Source organism: Stegostoma tigrinum, chromosome 18 (genome assembly GCF_030684315.1).
Source record: "Stegostoma tigrinum isolate sSteTig4 chromosome 18, sSteTig4.hap1, whole genome shotgun sequence".
Taxonomy (NCBI): domain Eukaryota; kingdom Metazoa; phylum Chordata; class Chondrichthyes; order Orectolobiformes; family Stegostomatidae; genus Stegostoma; species Stegostoma tigrinum.
In genome coordinates, this window is record NC_081371.1 from 34225036 (window position 1) to 34238914 (window position 13879).

The 13879-nt window shown below is 39.2% G+C and overlaps 1 protein-coding gene across 1 annotated transcript in view; it reads left to right on the forward strand.

The window, feature by feature from the left end:
• Positions 1–12408: 12408 nt before the first annotated feature.
• met (MET proto-oncogene, receptor tyrosine kinase) overlaps positions 12409–13879 on the forward strand; it is a 130846-nt gene continuing 129375 nt past the window's right edge. Inside the window, exon 1 of the mRNA XM_048549059.2 lies at positions 12409–12817. The gene's annotated coding sequence lies outside the window, so the exon portion shown is untranslated. The remainder of the gene's footprint in view (positions 12818–13879) is intronic.

Below are 13879 nucleotides of genomic sequence, written 5' to 3' on the forward strand. Positions count from 1 at the left end.
GGTTTGGATCCTACTTAGCAGAGATTAGTTTCTCCAAGCCCATGTGCTGTACAGTCCATGCTCCATTTCCCAGTTGTCTTGTTAGGTTAGAAGCACTGCCATCTGTGCCTACCATCTGTATAACCACAAAGTGAACAGGTAACCTCATCATCTTCCCGTTGTTGAGGATGCAGCAACAATTTCTGCAAAATTGTTTCAGAGATAGCAGGAACTGACCCTTCTGAAGAAAGGTCTGAAGAAGGGTCTGGGCCCGGAACACCAGCCTTCCAGTGCCTTTGATGCTGCTTGGCCTGCTGTGTTCATCCAGCTCTACACCTTGTTATCCCTGCAAAATTGTGCCTTTTTTGTTACCTCATTGGTGAAATTAAGCGATATGGGAATATTGCGGGAAGGTGGGCTTTAGGTCAAAGGTGAGCCATGACCTTGCTGAATACAGGAACATTGTGAAAGGGCCAGATGCTAATTTCAGGTCTTATATCTTTTTAAATCATAGAATCCTATACAGTGTGGGTGGGTGCTGTGACCACTGTGCCACCCAATTTATGATATCTAGGAATTCACCTCTACACTTCGAAAAACACTCCAGGCTATTTTTGGGCACTTTGCAACAGCTGATGTTATTCAAAATTAGCTTATGTGGAATTAGGGTGCCCTGGATCTTAAAAATACACTCATGTCGGGTATCTTGTGCAACTCATCGCCTGTTGTTTGCAAAGTTATCTGAGCCTGTGTCGTCAAAATTATCTGTCTTGGCATCACATCAGCCAGTTGGGCTGTGCAACATCAAGATAGTGCCCTTTCAAAGGTTTACAATGCCATTAAAGATGCCCACGTGAGTGCCCTTCTCAAGAGAGCATACTGTACATGCCGCACAGACAGCAGCAAACAGTGCAGGATACCATCAAAATGGTACCTGGCCTTCATAGTGCCACTAAACTGAATTATACATCATTAGGATTTCTCTTCTCTTCTTTTCCTTGATTATGTTGGCTGACTTTTAAAATAAACTAGTTCTATTTTTGCCAGTTATTCTGATTTAAATAATATCACCAATTAATGCCCACAGTACATGTACATTGTTTCAAGCATTTTAGTGAGCTCAATAATTGTCTTTCCAGGCATAATGGCCAATGTTAATATGGAGTTGAGACAAACAAATCAGAATATTGAGACCCTGAGACCAAAGCGTACATGGTAACTTTGACAGGTTGTCTGAAATGAGGGACTCTTTGACGTAATCCAAATTGTCTAAAGGGCTTTTTTTTATTTCAGAATTCAGACTTCATTAACTTGCCTGAAAAAGAGAAGAAAGAAGAAAGGATATGGGTATAAGATTCAACTTGTGGAAATGTTTCAGGCTGAAGCTCTGGCATCAAGCATACATTTGACTCAGCACAGAATTCTTTTGATGAATCCATTGTAAAGATTGCATCCCAGTTGGAGGTCAACCACAGCATAGCCAGGGGAAAAGCAAAGATGCTTTTTTTGGCTTAATAATTACTTATGATAGTGTATTTTTAGTAGGCTTAAATTATTATCCAATATGTGAAGAAAATTTGATTTTTTTAAAAAAATGTACCAGGCAGTGTTTGATGTCTCTATGGCTGATGGGTTCCATTGTATGACTATTTCACACATGAACTATGCAGCCATTATTTGGCTCTTTGATTCAGAAAGAAAAAGTACCATAATATCCTCTGGCCTAAGCTGTAATTCTTTGTGTAATCTACTCAGATATCATTGCCTACATAACAGCAATTACTCTTCAAAAATAATTAATTTGCTGTGAAATAGAAGAACTATACAAATACTGAAAAGTATTGTGTAAATACTATGTATAGTTATTTCTCTTTCATCTCTTGTGGACTTTTTGTTTTGTAAGGTGACCAGGCATTTATAAATTCATGTTGTATTTTACAAACTTTTAGCTTCCTATTCTATTTTCCCAACATTACAATAGTGGCTACAAAGCAAAGTACTTCAATGATTGTGAATTACTTTGAGATATCCTGAGAAGAAAAGTATGATATGATTATAAGTCTTCTCTTAATTTCTGTTAAACTTTACCAGCCTCTGAATTTTTCTTTACAACATCCACGATGACTTTTATTGATTAAGAGTTCATAATATATTCAGTTCAAACAATCGATGTATTCTAGGGTACATCAAGGTTGCATCCTTCAGTCTGTGACACTACATTCTTTCAAATGCAGATTATTTCTCCCAGTAATTCAATTTTTAAATAGTTATACATCCTGAGTGACAGCGGCCTGATTGATTAGCATTTAAATTAACTTTAGGTGGCTTTAAAAGGTGGCACAAGGAATCATTTTGACCACATTTCTCATATGATTTGACACCACACTGGAATTACAGTTTCATGTGGTATATCAAAATGGTGTGAGACTACATTTTGTTTTAACTAATCCCAAAGACGTTAAATGATATTGAGCTATCCCATCTGTCTGATACAAGTCACCATACGGTGTGTTTGTAACTATTCCATCAGCTTGCACCAATATTAACATTCTGTTGTAAATCCAGTGCTACAGCCTGACTGAACCTACATTACTAAACTACTAATACTAAGGCGTGGACTATTAATCTAAAATCTGCTTTGAGAAGGTACTCAGCCATTAAAATTTTGGAATCTTTTTGATATTTTAAATCACATGCCTTCACAACAAATTCCACTTAAGTTATTCATTAAACCCAAGCAATTAACAACTTGGAGTTATGGCTATGACGTGATGTCACATGTTCCTGATACAGTTCTTCTATTGTACTTTCCAAGTCCTGATGATTTGCTCAATTCTCTCTAACACTTAGAGTTTTTTTTTAATTTAATCCACATGCCTATTAAGAAAAAGGGAAGAAACTCGGACAGCTAGGAAGACAAAGTAACGAGTAGGCTGCTTGAGGTTTGTGACTCATTGGGACAGTGGTTGAATTATTCAATCAAAAAGCTTCCCACTTTCTTTGGTGTGGAATTACACATTGTTTTCTACTCCCTCTTCTAAGACAAGATTTTTTTGGGAGAAAAGATTAGTCTGCAAGTTTTGCCTTACATTTTAGCTAAATTTTAAAATTCAAAATCTTTTAATCTCTTAATCTTTCCTCCTTCCTAACAGCTGCAGACTTCCAGGTTTTTTTTTAGCACCACCCCACCTATCAACTATTGAAGCATAATTAAAGTTAGTAAAGATCATATTATTGGAAGATCGGAATAGTGTGCAGGTGAAGCTTTCTGACGTTGTATGTGACTGTCAGATCTGTCCTACAGCAGATGACTAATGGAAAAATGTGATGCTTTGCTCTACACTGATATCACTAGGCAAACAATTGCAGATAATGTTATGCCAGTATCCAACAAGTAATGTGGAAGTGCCAGCATTGGACTGGAGTGGCCAAAGGCAGAAGTCACACGACATCAGGTTATAGTCTAACAGGTTTATTTGAAATCACAAGCTTTTGGAGCGTAGCCCCTTCGTCAGCTCCTAACCTGGGGGCTACACAGTGAAAGCCTGTGATTTCAAATAAATCCTGTTGGACTATGACCTGGCATGGTGTGACTTCTAACAGTATCCAAGAAGGCTTATGAAAAGTTCCACTCAAGATATCCATAGAACTTATGGTCCAGGTGGGATCTATCCTAAGAATGTGAAGGAAATAATTACACTTTAGGTGGTACACCTCTGAGCTCCATAATGCTGTAGAATTAGCTGGTGATTGGAGAATGACAAATGTTGAATGAGACATAAATCTGGTAATTAAAGGCCTGTTAACGAAGCATCCATAGCAAAAAAACATATAATTCTTTACGGAACTAATGAAGTAAATGGACAAGTGTCATGTAGATGAATTAATTAGCTTTCATGTTCAAAACATTCTTTGCCAAAGTTTCCCATGTGACTTCGCATGGGCTATTGAAGACCCTTTATATAAAATCAGCTTCTGAGAAGAATTGCAGGCATCAAGTTTGCTTCGCTCAGGATTCTTCAGTCGCCAACTTTCAACCCCAATACTGGACATCATATTCAATTATTTCCTTTAAAAAATACATTTGCTCTAGTGTCTACAGTAAATACAGGACTAAAAGTAATAGTTTAATGAAGTGGCAGTGTAGTTCCAAGCAGCTACATACCTTAAATTTATTTTACTCAGCTTGCCATCTCCAAAAACATGGAAATCCAAGGGTGCGTGGTTCAATGGTTTTTACCCAGATAGCTATTGACAATGGGTAGACATAAAATAGATGAATAAACTTTTAATTTTAAAAATACCACACTCCTCCCCACATACCACTCTTCCACTTTACAAACATGTTAGCATGATTTGAGCCACTTTCATCTTCTGGCTGCTAATCCCAAGAGGAAAATGCACCCCTAGCCCAAAGGTATCTGACAATGATTGTAAATTAGTATGACAAGAGTGCTTTTCTGAAGGGAGAACATTTCAACTGGCGTCTCTTGCTGCACAATTATTGTCCCGATGGTGATTCTTTTTTCACTGTCCAAGACAAAAGGAAAAAAAAATGAAAAGCTTAGCAAAAACTCATGAGAAGCCAAAATATCACAGCAATAAAGTCTTCATACTTACTGTGATAAAAATTATTTTCTCCACTGTGCACTATGTTATTGTTTTAACTCTTGCGTGCTATGGTATGCATAGGGTTAACATTGCTAAATTTGATGTGTGGATTGGGTCAATGGCAAATCAATTGCATCTCAAAAACCTAGTGCTTGATGATTTTGAATTGCAATTCTCAGATCACAGTGTAAGTGAACATCTCTAAATTTGGATCTTAGGAACGAATCTAGATGGAATAAACATTTTGAATTCCTCATTTTGTTCCCTGAACTAATGTCCCTCCTATAGGTAGAAATGCAAGAGGTACATTGCATTGCTGCATAATTACCCAAAGTGTTTTTCTGTGTACAAGTGGGGTGACATCATAATATCATCACATTAACAAGTCTCTTGGGTTTTGGAGGCGCCAGTCTGAATACCCTCACCAAAATCAAAGCAAATGCATGAGTGGTCCACTCTGAGTTCATCCAATGGAGTCTAAATATACCATTTAAAAATGACCCAGTGTGTCTTGTTCACATCACTACAGAACCAAAGACCATCTGCAGTTTTCTGCAATGGTAAAAATGGTACTCGTAACCTACTATTAACTTGTTAATTGCAAAAACATTAACATCAGTCTATCCCACAAAGCATTTCCCAATATTTATCTGTTTAGATATTGGCCTATTTAATCTGGCTAATTGTCAGTTTGACATCTCAGCTCAATGGGGACTGACTAAGAGATCAGTCAAATGTCTTTGCACTCTAATATAAGTGGCATCTGTATGTGTGCATGTGAGTAAATGTTGTTTTACCTCCTTTTGTTCTTGGAAATAAAAGAGGGATTGAGTCAACCCTTGAGGACAAGCTTCATGACTCTTTGCTATTCTCTTCATAGAACAGAAACTGCACTGTGTGAGCTTTACATTTCAAACTTTCCTTTGGTCTTCTGAGGTTATCTGAGAGAAACAGATGTAAAGAGGCAGGGTTCTTAAAATTGGATGTAATTTAAATTTGAGTTTTAATGTAAGCCACACTATTGATATTAACAGGAGGAATGTTAAGTCTGTGGGGTAAAACAAACTGACAAATGTAACAGAAACCAGGTTGATAGTGAATTGGAAGCGCTGTTACACCCTCTTTCTAACCATTGGCTTCCAATTTTCCTCCAACCATATTAGTATACACCATAATTTAAAATGGATGTAAACAGGTCAAAATTAGCATAAATAATTATGGCTAACTCTGAACTCACTCTAGAGAAGAATGTTACTTTAAAAATCTAATGTCATAAAATTTGTTTAAGTACACAAAAATCCAAGCAGATCTGTGTGAGAATTGTAATTTAAAAAGCCAAAAGAATAACAGATTCCTGAAAAATAACTTATCCTGCTACACCTAAAATTTTTAGTTCAATTTCACGATAAATTTTCAATAAATTTGCATATGTGCTTCCTTAGCTTTGTTAAGGTGGGTGAAACATTGGTCTAACATTTTGAGGCTTGTTTGAAAATTGAGAGGCGGATCTCATGCTGTTTACCCATTTATTTCTCTTACCTAAATTTTCCTGTTTAATAGTGTGAACAGAGTTGTAAGCAGATGCAAATTTCCCAAACAGTTCCCTTTAACTTCAGAGTCGCTTCGATATTATGGTTTCAAGTGATTCTAATTCCCCAGCAAATAAATAGTGTAATGGAAATTTTTGATAAAGAAATAATCAAATTAGGAAACGAGGAAAACCTTCCACTCCACTACTTCTTCCTGATTAAATACAGCACAGTGGATTTGATTTTCACTGCCCCCACCTGGCATTAACAGAATAGTATCAGTCTACAAAATGGTATCAGTATCTTTAACACCTTAGCCATTTGCAAGGCTCAGCATTGGCCATTGGGTGTCTAAAGCATTGAACGTCTAAAAGCAAATTAGGCCCCCCTTGTTGCAGAATTTCAGGTACCCCAATAAAAATGGAACTCTGATTGCTATTTTAGGACAGAGCTGGTATTAGGAAAGCTGTTTGGCAATAAGAACAAGATTCGAATGAAAGGCTTCTATAAAAAAAACAGTAACCTGTGTTATGAGATAATAAAATGTGAGGCTGGATGAACACAGCAGGCCAAGCAGCATCTCAGGATTATTGTGGGAAAGCTGTTAGAAAATTTGTTGTTTTCTGCTGTTTTACATTTTGTAGAAATTGAAAAGTGGCATTGATAAAGAAATACCTGTATCAGTACTCCAAATGTCACATTAGCTTAATATTTATTGCACTGTATTGGAATAATTTTCACCTTATTGCCTGGGTGATAAGTTGGCCCAGTGGTTCACCTGCTCATTGTATAAGCTATCCAGTATTTATTCCATTGAAATCAGAATGGTTCTATGTTCTACTATCTAATCCATTGGGTTGCCACACAGGTAGTGAAGTTGAAAATTCTTTGGTCTCATACTACCATCTTACAACATAGCAATCACAAGTTTGGAGCCTAGGTTTCTCTCTTTCACTTTGTGTATTTTAAAACAATTCTCAAATTAAAACAGAAAAAACTAGTCGTTTAAAAACCTATACTCTCCTCTCCACCTATCTTCTTTTCTCTCCATCTTCGGTCCGCCTCCCCCTCTCTCCCCATTTATTCCAGAACCCTCACCCCATCCCCCTCTTTGATGAAGGGTCTAGGCCCGAAACGTCAGCTTTTATGCTCCTGAGATGCTGCTGGGCCTGCTGTGTTCATCCAGCCTCACATTTTATTATCTTGGAATTCTCCAGCATCTGCAGTTCCCATTATCTCAGTAACCTGTGTTATCTCTTTTTTAATAAAATGTGAGGCTGGATGAACACAGCAGGCCCAGCAGCATCTCAGGAGCACAAAAGCTGACGTTTCGGGCCTAGACCCTTCATCAGAGAGGGGGATGGGGTGAGGGTTCTGGAATAAATGGGGAGAGAGGGGGAGGCGGACCGAAGATGGAGAGAAAAGAAGATAGGTGGAGAGGAGAGTATAGGTTTTTAAACGACTAGTTTTTTCTGTTTTAATTTGAGAATTGTTTTAAAATACACAAAGTGAAAGAGAGAAACCTAGGCTCCAAACTTGTGATTGCTATGTTGTAAGATGGTAGTATGAGACCAAAGAATTTTCAACTTCACTACCTGTGTGGCAACCCAATGGATTAGATAGTAGAACATAGAACCATTCTGATTTCAATGGAATAAATACTGGATAGCTTATACAATGAGCAGGTGAACCACTGGGCCAACTTATCACCCAGGCAATAAGGTGAAAATTATTCCAATACAGTGCAATAAATATTAAGCTAATGTGACATTTGGAGTACTGATACAGGTATTTCTTTATCAATGCCACTTTTCAATTTCTACAAAATGTAAAACAGCAGAAAACAACAAATTTTCTAACAGCTTTCCCACAATAATAGCATGGCTGAGCTTAATATTACACTGAGGGAATTGAAACTGCAACAAATTGAATTTTGCCATATTTATACCTTTGTGCCCCCTAAAACATTCATCTTATTACTTAACCTAGTGCAGTTAAAGGTTAGAGGATTGATTTTAAGGATTATTTAAAAATGTGTGCAATAGTTCCTCTGTTGATACAAACTGATGTCCAAAGCAACACAATCACAGCTTCAGTTCCCTTTCCATTACCAAATTACCAGACAGTTTCCATTCAGTGGTTAAAAAAAAGAATCATTGCTCTGATGAAAATGTGAAGGATGAAGGCCTCAAACAGAAGACGTGCAAGAATTGCAGGTACCTAATTACCATACCGGAAGGCATGAGGCCTCTTGCTAAGAAATATTGGAAAGTTGGCAGGTGTATTTGGATTCCTGCATGGACACTAACAATTTGATTCCAGAATAAGATTTGGGCAAGTGGGGGGACTAGGTCATTGTTGCTGCTGAAACAATTCCCATTCATCCCTACTCCAAATTTTACACCATGAAATCTGGATCTTTCAACTCGTCTTTAACTGCTGGATAGGAATCCAGACAGGAAATAAATGTTGGCTAGCCAGCAACACCCACATCCTATGAGATCTAGGAGGACTGCAGTGAGTGACTGCATAAAGTTAACTGTCTCTTAACTCAGTTTCTCCCTTTGCAGGTTGGGTTAGTATCACTCCTGGAGACTTTGAATGCCACAAATCAGACATTCAACATTTTGGTCAACAGGTGAAGAAGATGGATTGAGCTGTACAGAGGACACCTGTAGGGGCAGCTGAAACCAAGTGATTTCCAGCAAGGGCTGCATGTCACATCACTGAAGAAATGGGAAAATCCTAGGTCAACTGAAGGTTGAGTTTTATTTGTTTGGCTCTAGGAAGCAATCTACCCATTTTAGCCACACTAAGTAGTCTTTTATATTTAAATTGCTCCGCATTTACTAATCAACAAGAATGCATTAGATATAACACAGTGTGGAGCTAGAGAAGCACAACAGGCCAGGCAGCATCAGAGGAGGAGTGCTGCCTGTCCTGCTGTGCTCCTCCAGCTCCACACTGTGTTTTCTCTGACTCCAGCATCAGCATTTCTTACTACTTCTAAGAATGCATTGGTTTCCTTGTATTCAATGTAAATAAGAGAAAAAGTACATTAAACTGCGCATTTCATGACACTTAATGTCCCCGGAATATACCTAGTTGGTAAGATATATTCAACATTCATATGGGGAGAAAAATCTCAATATAGCAGAGAAGAATGGATAGCTGGTAGTGTGTTGCCTGAACAATAACCTACCCCTTGCATTGTAAAATCCATCTCATTTGAGCAGGTAAAATTTGGCAATGCGAGGATGCTGCTTATAAATACTGAAGATGAGTACTGTGGTTTGGGGAAAAGAAGATTAGAAATGTTTGCAAAACAATTCAACCCAATTTTTACATGGCTTGAACATGTTCAGAGACTGATACCACAATTGGGACTACAGAGGTAATTCAGCTATAGTTCCTCCTATTCCTTTTGTATGAATCATAGAATCCTTACAGCGTGGAAGCAGGCTATTCAGCCCATCGAGTCCACACCGACTCTCCAAAGAGCATCCCACTCAGACACTTACATTGCTCATGATTTTACTTGGTGGTTTTCATGTGGAAATATTTTAATAGGCAATACTATTTTGAGGTGCCAACTCCCAGTGAGGTAGCTCATAAATTAGGTAAGAATGAGGTATGTTCTAATAACCAGTGGATAATTAGTACACACCATAAATTGCAATGGGATTTCATATGTATTGCAGCCACTAATGGATTATGCCAGTGACTGATCACAATATTGTGTACAAATATAGCAACAATGGCAATTTCACCATTTATTTTATGCTGGAATAGAGGAATATGGGTAGGTTAAATGGCCAAATATCATAATCAATCCAATTACTGTACACATTACAGAGCACACTGGGATGTTCAGGGTAGCCATTAGCTGATAAATGCTAACTAACTGCAACTATTTTGCTTGAAACATGACTTTTGTTTTGATAGGGCTAGCTATTAGCATACACCACAATGCCTTGAATGATTGTGTGGCTTATTTGGAGTATCTGAACTACTAATATGAATATATTGCTGTTCTTATTATGCTGTTTGTCAGTCTGGATAGTCAAATTCCATTTGAGATATTTGTTCCTAATGCAATGTCATCAAAATTTTCCATAAGTTAATGATTATTTATTTGCATGAATTCAGCAGCCTGAAATGATGAAGTGACTCACAGTAAAATGTCTGGATCACAATGATAGTTTTACATCAAAATTAATTACCAAAATACAACATGACAAATAAGCATAGTAATTCCACTCATTTGAACTGGTACTGCGGATATAGGATGTGCAAACCTGCTCCCTGCTTTGTTTATCCTCTGCATATAATTGCATGCCTAACTTACCACTGAAGTTGTTTGATCAGGCATATGTGCAAAAACCTCATTAAAATATTGAAATAGCACAGAGATGATGCTATTCGGTAGCAGCTCTCAATTTCTTACACTTATGGAAAGATCCCATACAGGTCTGTGCCCTTTTAAATTAATTTGAGAACCAGCCATATTATTATTATTGTCTTGTCAAGAAGGAGTTCCTTAAGATATTTTTCTGAAGAGCAGTAATTTATTGGTGAGAAATGGGAATTGATATTGTGGTCTTATCAGAGAATTTTACAAGTACAAAGAAAATCAAAAGCCATGTCAGAAGGCAAGAGCAGCATAACCAGTTAGTCTGTGCGTACTATTTTGCCACCAACAAACCTTGCAAACTCAAACACACCAACCTGAAAGTGGTGAGGGGGAATTCCTGTTCCAGGTTGCTGTGCAACAGGGAAACTCCTATGACATTACACAAAAGGAGGTATATTGGGCTTTGCAGATGGTTATGAAAATCAGTTCTGCCTCAATTGTTTTGCCATCATCTCATCCCTAAATGTCATTTGCTGCATCAGGCAGCTTGCCATTCTGCAAGAGTGCTAACCCAGTAACTGCTTCTTAGGAGCACAACAGCTGACGTTTCAGGATAACAAAGTGTGAAGCTGGATGAACACAGCAGGCCAAGCAACATCTCAGGAGCACAAAAGCTGATGTTTCAGGTCTAGCCCTTCATCAGCGAGCTCTCTGATGAAGGGTCTAGGCCCGAAACGTCAGCTTTTGTGCTCCTGAGATGCTGCTTGGCCTGCTGTGTTCATCCAGCTTCACACTTTATTATCTCGGATTCTCCAGCATCTGCAGTTCCCATTATCAGCTGACGTTTCAGGCCTAGACCATTCATCTAGGCCCGAAACGTCAGCTTTTGTGCTCCTAAGATGCTGCTTGGCCTGCTGTGTTCATCCAGCTCCACACTTTGTGATCTCGGATTCTCCAGCATCTGCAGTCCCTATTATCTCTAACCCAGTAACTGCAACCAGTTGCATGGTCAGCACTTCCATCTATTATCACACAGAGTAACAATTGTAGAATGGTACATCTGCTAAATCCCACCCAACTACATGGTTTCACCATGTGCAGGTGATCTCTTTAGAAGATTCTTATACTCGCTCAATGTTAACTCCCTGAAAATGGCTTTCTGTTTTCTCCAGGTCATCTGAAGTATATTGAATGTTCGTAAACTGCTAGATTAATACATTATGCAGCACAGTTCTGGACCTAGGCATTGCTAACAGAGGTTCTATCATGTCTGCAATAGTAATGGAGAACATGTGCTATGATGTTCTTTCCAAGAGGTATCAAGCTGAATGTAGCCTCATTAAGGTCAGGCTATATACCACAGACCTGATGATCAGATTGTATTCTGGGAATCTGATTTAGGAGTCAGGTTAGAATCATAGAAGCCCGACAGCACACATGGAGGCCATTCGGCCCACTGAATCTGCACCCTCCCTCCAGCAGCTTCCCACCCAAACCTACCCACCCGTGTAACCTCAAATTTACCTTGGACAATCCACCTAAACTGCACATGATGAACATGCTACAGTCAACCATGGCTGGAATGAAACCGACACTGACAGGCACTGAGACGGCAGTGCTAACCACCGAGCCATCATGTAAGCCATTGAATCTAATTGTGAAACATTAGGCTGGATACATCATATCTAATCGTATACAGGAAGATATTGTGAGGTAATCCTGTACATGGTGGTTCTGATCCGATGAAATCTGGCGGCAGACCTCTGATCTGGTGATACAGTTTGGTTCACCCGACATACGGATGCTCAGCACAATAAGAGTCGGTGTGTGATCTGTGAGAAGTGTGTGTGTGATCTGGGGAGGACGTGGTGCAGAGCCGTACACCTTGTTATAAGTCAAACTCGTGGGGGCGGAGTTGAAACCGCCCAGAGTTTATCAGCGGCTGCGTCAGGAGTTAGAAACAGGTTACTCACCCTGAAACTGTCCGTCTGACATTCCCACTTTGCTTTCACAAAGGACCTTTCGATTTTGTTTTGTCATCCGCGCTAGCGAGCGGATAGGGGGCCTGGGTCACCTGTGCAGCAAGGGCCGGCTCCGAGCTGCTCGCCAGGACTGGAGCGCTGAGAATTCATCAAAATCAGAGCGAGTGGTCACCTCGGACCAGAGCAGAGCGGGCAGGCTGCAGCATTTAACGCTTTTTGAAAGAGCAGGATTTATTGAGTGAAATGTGTTGAAGAGGAGGGGAATGTGACGCCTGCAGTGGAATGATTTCGTGAAGCACTTGCCTGGGCTCTGAGAAGGACAGTTGCAAGTTGATCCTGAATTTACTTTGGTGCACAGTCAGGTATGTCCGGCTTTTATTCAATATCCATTTTGCGCCTTCTTGCTTAGTATCGATCAATTTGTAATTTATAACTGAATACTTGCCAGCGTGTGTTTGTTTGATTTTTAGATACACGGATACAAGTGAGATTCCCTTCTTTTGTTCTTTTCTTACTCTCTAAATTTTAAATGTCCTGCAGATATTATCTTATTTTGCATCAACTGTTCCAACTGAAGAATCGGTTGCGGTGGAATGAGATCATGTGCACACCATGATCCAGAATGATTCATCTTCCTGTGTGTATTATGTGGGGAATAAGGAAAGTGTTAAAAAAAAACTTTTATACCGTGGAGATTTGAGGCAGGTCAAAAGGATCCCCAGATTAACTTTATTTCCCTATTTATACAGGATAATCCCCCAGAAGAAAAATCATTGTACTTGATGTGTTTGGGATTAATGGTTTTAATTAATCTTTAAATACTATGTTAGTTCCGAGAAGTATTAGCAGCCGTGCGTGGGGGCGTGGTGGGGGGGTAACTGACATTCCCAGCGCATCTCACACGGAGCACTCAAACAATTATCAGGATCACAGTAATGCGGAGCACTCGGGGATTAATTTATCGGTTTCACTGCGCGCAAAAGCATTTAAGCAGTAAAGCATACCTTTATGTGTAGGGCTGATCTGATCGAATTACAGCATTAGCCTCGAAACCTTGGCTCTTGACAACTGTGCTGGCATTTCTGAACTGAGGTGAGCGAAGTGAGTCACTGAACCAACGAAATGGGCATTCCAGGTCAAGTAAAGCAAACCTCTCTTGAACAAAAACAAAGTTGCTGGAAAAGGCTCAGCAAGTCTGGCAGCATCTGTGGAGGAGAACACAGAGTGAGCGTTTCGGGTCCGGTGACCCTCAGAACGGAAGCAAACCTCTCTACTTGTGTGAATTTTGCAGTGGTTTAGATGAACATTCTTTTAGGCAGTGGTTTTAAACCACTGATTAACCAAAAACAAATCAGTATTCAATGGGAAGGTAACAACAGATTCTCTGTAATCTGTCTGACTCAATGGTGTGATGCATTTAAGAG